An 11,886-nucleotide genomic window follows, 5' to 3' on the forward strand; every position below is an offset into this window, starting at 1 on the left:
TTGGCTAATGCGCCGTGTGGTACAGCCACCTGCACTTTCTCAAGGAGTTCGTCTAATTACCGGGTAGATGAGTCAGCCTGCATTTCCTATGGGCTGTCTTCAGACATACAAAGTTATTAATGCCGATTAGCTGAAAAAGTCCAGGTCTTTACCAAGACATTTCCTGGCTAATATTAGACACACCTTTCGTATTTGAAGGTGTGATGGCTGATAAGAACCAGTAGTAGCAGAGCAAGGATACAACAGTGCTGGATGTGGTAAGGGACAGACTTTTTCAGAATCTTTTTACTCCTTTAAATTCATTCTGACAGACAGACACTTGCTTTTATTTTAAAAAAAAATTGATGGCAAAGCCTGGGATCTGTAAGTCCCCTAGTAACAGGTGAGAAATGGCCATTGCTGTGAGTTTGACTCTTGTATTGGTAGATAGCAGATTTCAGAGGAAGGGGTGATCTGCCTCGTGAATTTTCCTTGTCCTATGTCAACAGAAAGAGAGACATCCCCACAGGAGACTTGTAAATCCCCAAGAGATTTGGTCATAAGAATTGTTTTGCGCTCCTTGTGAGAACATTTCCAAGGGAACGTACTGATCTAACTAGAATCAAACAGATGACTTCAGGGAGTTGTGTTTAAAAAATGACGGCATGGTATGGCTCCTATTATACGCAGGCATCCTTATGCATCTCAAGCAGTGACATCAGTCTAGACCTCCAACTGTCGCAGGTGAGGCAAGGTGGTCCAGTGAGTTCTTGCAGTGACATGCAGCGTGACCTTTGGTGAGTGACTTTACTTCTCTTTGCTCCTGTTTCCCATCCAACCCTTTGTTTGTCTTATCTGTTTAGATTGTAAGCTCTTACTATGCGTGTATATTCATCACAGCACAATGAGGAGCCAGTCTCAGGTGGGTTTGCTAAGTGCTTCTGTCCTCCATGGTCTTGCCAATGCACATTAATCCATCTCCAAAACCATTGGTATTCCAGTGCTGGGCATCTTTTTTTCTGCCGGTAACACACTCTGCTATTCCAAGCTGCTCCGCTCTTGAATGGAGATGCTAATCAAGCCAAAGCGGTGGTAAAATGATAAATATGGGATGTGGACAAATGTCTCAGTGGACGAGGAATGAGACTATCCATCACTTTCAGCTACAGCGAAGTTTCATCCTAATGCATAGAGGTGAAAGATTAGTCTTGAACTAGACCATCACTGACATTAGTGCAGTAAAGCTAAACTTGCTGGAGGAGCATTGTGCTTTGGAACACATCAGCGAAGATTTTCCTGAAGGCTCACATCAACCACATGGGTCTGAGCATCCCTGAACTTTGCCTTCAGATGAGAAATCCATCTCTCACTTTGGATCCCTGTGTGAAATCCGTGGCTCTCCTTATCTATAATATGTTGAATCAAGAACTTAGATTTGAACCTGCAACCCCATTCAAGTTTGGATCCAGATCTATATGTGCTGCGTTGCACATGTTTATTTTCAACTTGATCTGATTACCTTCTGCCGAGTGTGTAAAGGTGGAGTGGTGATATTGATGAGGGCTGGATTATCTCAAGACTGGACTAGTGGCACTAGGGATTTTATTATTGCTGTTGATTTTACAAAAACCATAAGAACATAACATAAGAATGGCCATCCTGGGTCAGACCAATGGTCCATCTACCTCAGTTTCCTCTCTTCCAATGATGGCTGGTGCCAGATGCTTCACAGGCAATGAACAGGACAGGACAATTATTGAGTGATCCATCCCCTGTTGTCCAGTCCCATCTTCTGGCAGTCAGATTTAGGAACCCCCAGAGCATGGGATTACATCCTTGATCATCTTGGCTAATAGCTCCATAAACTTGTCTTTTTTCTTCTTCTTTTTTTTAACCCAGTTATACTTTTAGCCTTCACAACATCCTTTGGCAACGGAGATCCACAGGTTAACTTTGTGTTGTGTGAAGTTGTGATGAGGTGTACTAGCCTTTTGAGGCCCCCTGCTGAAGGCCTTGTCCTGCCACACCTTTTCCCAGAAAGGAGCAGTGAAGGTGGGTCCTCCAGGCCTGCCTAGAAGGGCTGCAGAGAAGCAGCCAATCAGAGTGAAGGAGGCTCAGTTAAAAGGAGATATGCAGGGCCTGAGCTGATCCATTGCTGGCTGGGACCAGAAGGGGGGAGAAGGATTAGAAGGCTGTAGAATTCCACTGGTAAAGAGGCCGGGAGAGACCCTGCTCAAGCAGGGGGAACAGACAGAAAACCCTGAGGTAAGGGTGAAGCGGAAGGGGCTATGTGGCATGTGGCCTAGGGCAGTGGTTCTCAAACTAGGGCTGTTGCTTGTTCAGGGAAAGCCCCTGGCGGGCCAGGCTGGTTTGTTTACCTGCTGCGTCCACAGGTTCAGCCGATCACAGCTCCCACTGGCCACGGTTCGCCGCTCCAGGCCAATGGGGACTGCAGGAGGGGCGGCCAGCACGTCCCTTGGCCCACGCTGCTTCCTGCAGCCCCCACTGGCCTGGAGTGGTGAACCGTGGTCAGTGGGAGCCGCAATCAGCCAAACCTGCGGATGCGGCAGGTAAACAAACTGGCTTACCCTGAACAAACAGTGGCCCTCGTTTGAGAACCACTGGCCTAGGGAATAGCAGCAGCAACAGAGTTAGAGGAAGCAGCACAGGGCTGCCATTTGTAGGGTCCCTGTGTTGGAACCCAGAATAGTGCGTGGGTCTGGGTCCCCCCACTAGCAGAGTGGCCAAAGCCCTGAGAAGGCTTTTTTGTGTAGAACCATAAGTACAGGGCTGGAATTTAAAGGGCTCTAGGATGGGGCTGAATACCCTGCAGAGGGCCAACCATTTGTTGATCTTTGTTACCCCAGGAAGGGGACCGACATTGAAGGAGTAATCTGGCTAGAGAGCTGGGGCAATAAGAACTGATAAAGGCAAAAAGTTTCAAGGGAGAAAGCCTTGGGGGGTACTGCTCCATACCAGGGCAGGGATGGACTTAAAGCTAGCCCAGAAGGGGCTGCAGATACCAACTAGGGCACAGTGATAGGCCTTGTTGGACTTTTGTTACCTCAGAAGTGGTTTGTTCGTTCATTCACATATTCACTATGTGTGACCTGGCCGGAGGTCTGAGCACTGAAGACCCGCCTGGTAAGGGCAACAGCCAACAAGAGGCACCAGGAGCAGAGAAGGGAAAGAGTGCAGGGTCTCACCCAGCTGACAGGAGGTGTTCGTGAGAAGTGAGCACACACATTGTTACAGAAGTAGTACTTCCTTTTGTTTTTAAACCTGCTGCCTATTAATTTCATTGGGTGACCCCTGGTTCTTGTGTCATGTGAAGGGGTAGATAACACTCATTCACCTTCTCCACACCAGTCATTATTTTATAGACCTCTAGCACAGGGGTTCTCAAACTGGGGGTTGGGACCCTCAGGGGGTCATGAGGTTATTACATGGGGGAGTCATGAGCTATCAGCCTCCACCCCAAATCCTGCTTTGCCTCCAGCATTTATAAAAATATATAAAATTTATTAAAAATATATTAAAAAGTGTTTTTAATTTATAAGGGGAGGTCACACTCAGAGGTTTGCTATGTGAAAGGGGTCACCAGTACAAAAGTTTGAGAACCACTGCTCTAGTATATCCCCCTGTAACTTTAATGCCCTCATGGCCAAGATGGAGTCTGCTCTGTAGGCAGCTCTAGCCAAGAGAAGGTGTGTGCTGGAATGCATCAGGGAAAGGCCCTTCCACCCCAGGGGCACCTGCACCACACCTCCCAGAGTGAAAACACACACACACACACACACACACACACACACACACACACACACACACACACACAATATAGGACAGGGAAATATTTATTTACAGAGGGATGAAAGGAGAAAGATAGGGGGAGCAGTAAAACAGGGTTGAATTCACAGGGCCGGCTCTAGACCCCAGCGTGGCAAGCACGCGCGTGGCGCGGCCCTTTTGGGGGGGGGGGCGGCAGATTGGGCCGGCGGACCTGCCGCAGTCATGCCTGCGGGAGGTCCACCGGAGCCCCGGGACGACCGGACCTCCCGCAGGCATTATTGCGGATGGTTCGCTGGTCCCGCGGCTCGGCTGGACCTCCCGCAGGCATGCCTGCGGCAGCTCCAGCAGAGCCGCCGGTCCTGCAAACCGTCCGCAGCTGCGGGAGGTCCAGCCGAGCCGCGCGACCAGCGGATCCTCCGCAGTCATGCCCGCGGGAGGTCCGCTGCTCCCGTGGCTCTGGGGCGCCTCCCGGGCATGACTGCTTGGGGCGGCCAAAAACGTAGAGCCGCCCCTGCATTCAACTCAAGGCCCCACGGGTCCAGTGGGAGCACAGTCTGGAAGGGCAGACACCGAGCAATGTGTCTGCACACAGAGCTTAGGAGTCCTGGGCAAAGTTCCAGTCCAGTGGTGAGTCTTCGGTCGTTTTTGGCTCCAGTAAACTTTCCCCAACTTTCCCCAACAAACTCCTTTGGTGCCCTCTCCTGCCGGTCTTGCAAAGTCACACAGAGCAACAACCTCCCAACAAGATTCTTTTCTAACTCTTAGCCGTCAGCTTTAGACTTAACTATCTTGAGTAATTTTTTATCATTTGCAAATTTTGCCACTGCACTGTTCACTCCTTTTTCCAGATCATTCAAGGATATGTTGAACAGCACTGATCCCAGTACAGATCCTTGGTGGACTCCACTATTTACCTCTCTCCACTGTGAAAACTGACTGTTTATTCCTACCCTTTTCTTTTAACCAGCTTTCAGAGTGGTAGCTATGTTAGTCTGTATCAGCAAAAACAACAAGAAGTCCCTGTAGCATCTTATGCTCAAATAAATCTGTTAGTCTCTAAGGTGCCACAAGGATTCCTCCTTGTTTTTATCTTTTAACCAGTTATTGATCCATAAGGCGACCTTCCCGCTTATCCCATTATAAGCTTATTTTACCTAAGAGACTTTAGTGAGGGACCTTGTCAAAGGCTTTCTGAGAGTCCAGCTACAGTATATCCACTGGATCACCCTTGTCCACATGCTTGTTGACCCCCACAACGAATTCTGATAGATTGGTGAGACATGATTTCCCTTTACGAAAGCTGTGTTGACTCTTTACCCCAACGTATCGTGTTCATCTATGTGTCTGATAATTCTGTTTTTTATTATAATTTCAATCAACTTGCCTGGTACTGAAGTTAGGCTTGCCAGCCTGTAATTGCCAGGATCATCTCTGGAACCTATTATTAAAAAATCAGCATCATATTAGCTGTCTGCCAGTCATCTGGTACAAAGGCTGATTTAAATGATAAGTTAAATATCAGTTTGAAATTGCAGAACTACATGTGTGTTCCTTCAGAACACTTGGGTCAATACCATCTGATCCTGGTGATTTATTACTGTTTGTTTATCAGTTTGTTCCAAGGCCACCTCTATTGACACCTCACTCTGTCTGGGGCATTTCCTCAAATTTGTCACCTAAAAAGAATGGCTCTGGTGTGGGAATCTCCCTTACATCCTCTGCAGTGAAGACAGTTGCAAATAATTCAATTAGCTTCTCTGCAATGGCCTTGCCTTCCTTGACTGCTCTTTTAGCACCTCGATCATTTAGTGTTCCCACTGATTGCTTGGCAGGCTTCCTGCTTCTGATGTGCTTAACAAAATTGTTGACGTTAGGTTTTGTGTCCTTTGCTAGCTGCTCTTCACATTCTTTTTGGCCTGCCTAATTATACTTTTACACTTGACTTCTTGGAGTTTATGCCCCTTTCTGTTTTTCTCAGTAGGATTTGACTTCCAATTTTTAAAAGATGTCTTTTTTTGTCTCTAACTGCCTCTTTTACTGTGTTGTTTAGCCACCGTGGCTTTTTTTTGTGTGTGTGGTCCTTTTGCTGTTTTTGTTTGTTTGTTTGTTTTGAATTGGGGGTATATATTGAGTTTGAGCCTCTAAAAAGTTTCCATGCAGCTTGCAGGCATTTCACTCTTGTGATTTTTCCTTTTAATTTCCATTTAACTAGCTTCTTCATGCTTGTGTAGTTCCTCTTTTTGAAGTTAAATGCTACTGTGATGGGTTTCTTTGGTATTTTCTTCCCTACAAGAATGTTAAATTTAATTCCTAGCGGTTCAACTGTATTCACCTCTTGGATCAGATCCTGTGAACTACTTAGGACTAAATCAAGAATTGCCTTTCCTTTTGTGGGTTCCAGGACTAGCTGCTCCAAGAAGCAGTCATTAATGGTATCTAGCAAGTTTACTTGGAAAGCGCACAGATAATACAGAGATGCGCATCAATATAAAACCCATAGATAGATAATGTAAGTAGGGTGACCAGGCAGCAAGTGTGAAAAATCGGGACAGGGGGTCAGGGGTAATAGCTTCTATATAAGAAAAAGCCTCAAATATTGGGACTGTCCCTATAAAATTGGGACATCTGGTCACCCTAAATGTTAGGGAAATGGGTGAAAGGATTGTGAAGGGGAAAGTACCCTAACACAGAAGTAGAAGGGGACTATAGAATGCCTCCAAAATAGCTCATGTGGTTTACGTGATTATGCTTGCTTCTATATATAACATACTAAAGTCCTGGTAACCAAAACTGGAAGCAAGAGGAACTGTAATTCAATAATAAAACATTCGCAAAACAAACCTCCTAGTTATAGAAGCTTTGCTGCTTCCTCTTTTGATTTATTCGGGTTTTGTGAGCCCCAAACTAGCAATTGTACTTGATGGATTTTCCTTCTCCATTAACTTTACTGGGCTCACGAGCCTGCCAAACTTGGAGAACTTCATAGACATCAAGAATAAAAAAGCTTCCTCACCAGTTGGATTTTCCATTGCTTTCTCAGCTGTATTGCTAATGGTGTTTTAATTTCTTCTGTAACGGTGCATATTACATTAGTGTGCGATGGGATAGGGTTATTGGCAAGTAGCAGAGTATTTCTTTTGGAATGTGGAGAAAACTGGTATTAGGTGAAAATATAGGGGCCTGATTCTCCCCTCAGTTGCACCAGAGTCAGTCAGGGGTACAAATAATACCTAACTCTTGTATACCCCCTTTCTTCAGTAGATCTCAAAGCATTTTACAAAGGGAGGTTGGTATCATTAACATGATCCCTATTTTACACATGAGGAAACTGAGGCACAGAGAAGGGAAGTGATTTTCCCAGGTCACCCAGCAGGTCAGTGGCAGAGCTGGGAATAGAACACAGGTGTCCTGAGTTTAAGTCCTGTGCTCTATCCTCTAGGCCATTATACCAGTACAACCTGGTGTAATAGAATCATGCTGATTAAAAATCCCATGGCACAGGATGCTACAGTTTTATGTTCTTCATCCTATCCCTAATGGAAACCGTGCCAGCAGGAAGGAACCATGCCATGCTTCCTTTCTTTCCAGCTTTTCCTATCCAATGGTTGCCCTCACCGATCCTTTTATCACAGTAATAATATCAGACACTTCTCCAAAGTGCTTTCACAGACAGTAACTTATGTTCTCCACATCCCTGGGAAGTGGATAAATATTATCCCCACTTTGCAGGTGTGAAAACTGAGGCAGTGAATCTTGGTGATTTGGTCAAGATGTTGAGGGAAAGTGCAGGTAACATTGTTATACTGCAGTGATCACAGTGAATCAGCGTAAGTTATTCCACTTCTCAGTAGAGACTGTAGATCAGAAATACCAATCTTTAGGTGGACAAATATGGGCTCATAATTGATTATTATGTCACGGGTAAGAAACTAGCTGCCATCTAAACTTTGAACCAGTTTCAAAATGTTTCCGTGTGCTCGTGTATACTGTACTTGGATTGAGTTTATTATGAAAACCATATCTTGAGTCACACACAAGAATCTGTGAGGAAAAACTACCTGGAACAAAGCTTTTAATTTTGGTGACTGCTCCTCCATCCTAACCTGTACCTGTCATGTCTCATTTGCAGATGGAATGGAAAGTCTGAGATGGCCTGGCCATGAGCCGCCTCCCGGGAACCTTGGCATGAGTTCATTTTCCCATTCCCAAACAGCATCTAGAGGCCTGCTCTGTTTTTTGGATTGGAGAAGAGCTAGATATTTCCTGCTGGGTCACTTCTAACCATTGGAACTCGGCTGGACCAGGTTTATGAAGTGAAACAGTGTAAAGAAAATCAGGCAGAAAGGAGGAAAAGCCACCAATGAGAAAACGTCGTTAGGGAATAGGGGAAAAGGGGGAGTAGGGATTTCTTCAGTGAGCTGCTGTCATTTTGAAGAATTTTGTTCGAACCAAACCAAGAAGCTGTCAGTGATGTGTGGTTGAGGTCATAGAAGTTCACAATGGATCATTGCAAGCAGATTAAAATGACATTTATGATGTTAAAGGCACATTCCCCGATTCACATTTCCAGGGGAAAATGTTCTGCCTAAGGCAAATGTTGTGGTGAGGTGGCTATTTGCATTGTTATCAGAAATGTCAAGGATTTGGGTGGTAGAAATATTTGCAATTAAACGTTAAGCCGGGGTTGGATGGCTTTTTAAAAAAACTAATGCAAAAATAGAATCCATTTTATTGCAACATATGATTTCTCAGATTTATTGCACAAAAGTATACCACTCCAGTGAAAATGAGCCAATTTTCAAATTAGAGGGGTTGCCTATAGATCAAAAGGGGGCTTTTAAATATGAAATTTTGCATTGTCAACATTTCACATGTCTCTGATGCAAAAATAACTGTATTTTGTGTAACAGGAAAACCCAAAATTTAAGGAGCACAGAGTCATCCACAATGAAATGGCCAAAACAAAAAATGGTGTGAAAATCCATGGAAAGTTTTTCACCAGTTTCACACACCTCTGATGTTGGAGAATTTTTTGTCGTTAAAGTGTGAAAGTGAAGGAAGTCTAATGACACAATGAGTGAGTGTGGAATTTCATTCAGATATTCCTCAGAACTGGGATCCCTGCCTCAATTTCCAGGCCTCCATTCATTCCCTCTGAACTGCCAGTCCTTGTAGCAATTGTAGCTATGTAAATATGAAGGATATTTTGTTCTGTCTTCTGTGCATTACACATTTAAATGTAAAGAATCTCCCTGTCTGCCTGGGAGTCATTTCAAAATGCCTTCCACCCAACTCAAAGGGTGGAAAATTTGATAGGAGGGAGACATACTACTCTGCTGTCTGCTTCCCATTAGCCAGTCAGAGGGAGAGGACAGCTAATTGGCTCCTTGCTCCTCCCCATTTACTAATTTAAGCCCTTGCCAGGATTTTTTTGCCACTGACATCCAGTGCAGATCAAAGGCCAAAAGGGCCAGTTCCCAGAAGTGAAAGATCTGGGATTTTGCTGATGGAGCTTGGGCCTCTGAGAAAAGGGGTGAATTGAAGTCTTTGCAGACTGAGGTCCCTTTTTTTGTCACCCTCGTGGGGGAGAGGGAATTATAGATTATATAGTGGGAGCCTGTAACCCTGCCCTGGACCCATTTATATGTCTGGTAGAAGGGAGACAGAGCAGAGTGCCCTTCCACAGTATTGAGTTAATAAAATGCAGCCTGCCTCTTAAATCCATCCCTGTGTCTGTGCTGTTTTTCCTGCATGTCCTGATCAATGGTCTGTTAGAGAGCTCACTGTGTTAGCCTCCCTCTCAGAGAGTCTGTAACATGAAGCCAGGGAGAGGCAGGACTAGTTGGCTGATACATAGTGGTGTGCACTGGAAGACAGCCTAAGAGAGGCTCATTAGCTCCAATTCAGAGTTACAGGAAATATCCAGGGTCCTTTGATACACTATTTCACACCGTTATTATTTTATATTCTACTTTTTCTCGTTTTCAACTTATTTCAAACGACCATAAAAGCTCCGCAGGCTTCTTACATGAAATCCTTTCAACCTGGAGCCAGGCTGACTCTCAGGAGCAAGAGTCAGGACAAATATTTCTCTCTCTGTTCAGGCTGGTTTTGAAGGGGCTATAATGAAGTGGTATATGGCAAGCCACTACAGAAGTCAGTAGAGTACTGGCTTCCACTACCTGCCGTGTTTTTATGGGGTCCCATGTTCCTTGCCAGAAATTAAAATATCAAAGTGCACAGGTTGTGATGTACTGAAGTTTGACTGTGGCCTGCAGGGATAAGAGATGGAAAAGGCTTTCAAGATGACGACTCCATGGGAAACCCAGACTCCACCCAAAATGCAGAGGAGATTATTATCATAGAGTTTTAGGCCAGACGGGACCATTAGATTGTCTAGTCTGACCTCCTGTATAACACAGGCCATTAAATTTCACCCAGTTACTCCTGTACTGAACCCAATAACTTGTGTTTGGCTAAAGCATTTCTTCCAGAAAGGCATCAAGTCTTGATTTGAAGACTCCCAGGGATGGAAAATCCACCACTTTTCTTGGTAGTTTGTTGTTGTTTTTTCCTGCGATAATCATATCAGACCATGAAGTTAGAGAACAAATTTGGCAAAAGAACAGGGTCCTTTGTAAGAGCTTAATCCAACAGGTCCAAACTGAAAAGCTTCACTTTCCTTATGGTTTCACATTCAAAAGCATGGGCAGGTGTTAAAGTCTGCTCCCGACACTACTTGCAGAGAGGATATACCTTGGGTCCCATATCTACTGATATTCATTCCAGCAGTGTGTCCCATCTGCAATCTCATGATAATGGATGTTATTTTCCAAGATGCTTTGATATCAATTAGAGGATCTCTTTTTGACCATTTATTTCAGCTATTATTTTCTTTGCTAGGGCATCAATATCCTCAACTGAAATTCCAACCTGAATTTCCAGTCTTCCAGTTTTGGCCAGGTCATCAGCTACCTCACTCCCATATAGTCCAATGTGGTATGGAATCCATTGAAAAGCCTTATTTTGGGATCCTCCAAGCCTCCTCCTGAATTACATTGCTGATAGTGTTCTGGTTTTTTGAAAAGGAACTGAGGATCACTGCCTACGAGTCAAGAAACACCACAACATCCACATCTATTTCTGCTATATTTCTTGTAGTGCATTGAGAATAACTTTCAGTTCAGCCAGATAGTTTGACCTGATATTTTCTGAACTATCACTCTTTCTTGTACACCTCTACCCTGATATAACGCTGTCCTTGGGAGCCAAAAAAATCTCACTGCGTTATATTGAACTTGCGTTGATCCGCTGGAGTGCGCAGCCCTCCCCCCCGCAGTGCTGCTTTACCATGTTATATCCGAATTCGTGTTATATTGGGTCGCGTTATATCGGGGTAGAGGTGTACTCTCTCCATAGGCCACTGGACGAAGACACCACAATAACTATTTTTGAAGGACTTGTCTGATGAAACATGAATCTGTTTGGCTTGTCTATGATTCTGTTGGATGGTCTTTTCTACAATTTTGCTTAGTGCGGCCATGTTCATGTTTCTTCAAGCAAAGTTCCAAAAAGAAGAGGGGGAGAGAGATTTACTAAAAGCAAATGGGTTCAGGTGGAAGAATGACCGGGCATTGAAACTTCTTCACACATTCTATCCTCCTAACGTCATCAAGTCCTTTCATTTCTTCAGTAGCCTTTACATATCTTTCAAAACAGGATGATGATTTTAGCTTTGATTTGTTTTTTCAGTTTCTGAACAGACCTGATCAGTGATGACATTCAGGGAACAAAGATGATGTCCATACCGAAATAGCTGTTCGTTTATACAATTCTCAGTTTGACCATCAGACTCTTGTTCATAAATTGTTGGAATGGATCTCACAGCTCCAGTTATTGTGTGAACTGCGGACGGCTGCACAATGTTGATCTTAGCAAGATTACTGGGAGCAGTATGTGACCAGAAAAATTAGGCATATTAAGTATTGAACAAACTATTGAGCGGTATTCAGTGTCCTAACACCTGAACCCCAATTGTACCCGACAATATATTGTAGAAGATTCAATCTCTGCTTTAGCTGCCGTCTTTCTGACTTGTGATCCAAACCTTAGTTCAGT

The 11,886-nt window shown here is 44.4% G+C and overlaps 1 long non-coding RNA gene across 5 annotated transcripts; it reads left to right on the forward strand.

The window, feature by feature from the left end:
• The first annotated feature begins 508 nt into the window (after positions 1–508).
• LOC120404882 lies at positions 509–11,647 on the forward strand. 5 transcript variants are annotated; one of them, XR_005598231.1, is made up of 3 exons: positions 1,916–2,244; positions 7,898–8,845; positions 11,521–11,647. It is a non-coding gene; the product is annotated as an uncharacterized LOC120404882 (long non-coding RNA). The 5 variants fall into 5 exon arrangements; XR_005598233.1 differs by lacking the exon at positions 11,521–11,647 and having other exon boundaries at positions 7,898–8,370; positions 8,679–9,492; XR_005598230.1 differs by lacking the exons at positions 1,916–2,244; positions 11,521–11,647 and adding an exon at positions 509–776 and having other exon boundaries at positions 7,898–9,492.
• The last annotated feature ends 239 nt before the right edge of the window (positions 11,648–11,886 follow it).

The sequence above is a fragment of the Mauremys reevesii genome, linkage group 4 (assembly GCF_016161935.1).
Source record: "Mauremys reevesii isolate NIE-2019 linkage group 4, ASM1616193v1, whole genome shotgun sequence".
Taxonomy (NCBI): Eukaryota; Metazoa; Chordata; order Testudines; family Geoemydidae; genus Mauremys; species Mauremys reevesii.